Below are 581 nucleotides of genomic sequence, written 5' to 3' on the forward strand. Positions count from 1 at the left end.
TCCTACTTTTGCATTCCAGTCCCCTATAATGAAAAGGACATCTTTTTTGGGTGTTAGCTCTAAAAGGTCTTGTAGGTCTTCATAGAACCATTCAACTTCAGCTTCTTCAGCATTACTGGTTGGGGCATAGACTTAGATTACTGTGATATTGAATGGTTTGCCTTGGAAACAGAGATCATTCTGTCATTTTTTGAGATAGCAGCCAAGTACAGCATTTTGGACTCTTTTGTTGACCATGATGGCTACTCCATTTCTCCTAAGGGATTGCTGCCCACAGTAGTAGATATAATGGTCATCTGAGTTAAATTCACGCATTCCAGTCCATTTTAGTTCACTGATTCCTAGAATGTCAACGTTCACTCTTGCCATCTCCTGTTTGACCACTTCCAATTTGCCTTGATTCATGGACCTAACATTCCAGGTTCCTATACAATATTGCTCTTTACATCATCAGACCTTGCTTCTATCACCAGTCACATCCACAACTGGGTATTGTTTTTGCTTTGGCTCCATCCTTCATTCTTTCTGGAGTTATTTCTCCACTGATCTCCAGTAGCATATTGGGCACCTACCAACCTGGG

The sequence above is a fragment of the Bison bison genome, unplaced genomic scaffold (genome assembly GCF_000754665.1).
Source record: "Bison bison bison isolate TAMUID 2011002044 unplaced genomic scaffold, Bison_UMD1.0 scf7180017864227, whole genome shotgun sequence".
Classification (NCBI taxonomy): Eukaryota; Metazoa; Chordata; class Mammalia; order Artiodactyla; family Bovidae; genus Bison; species Bison bison.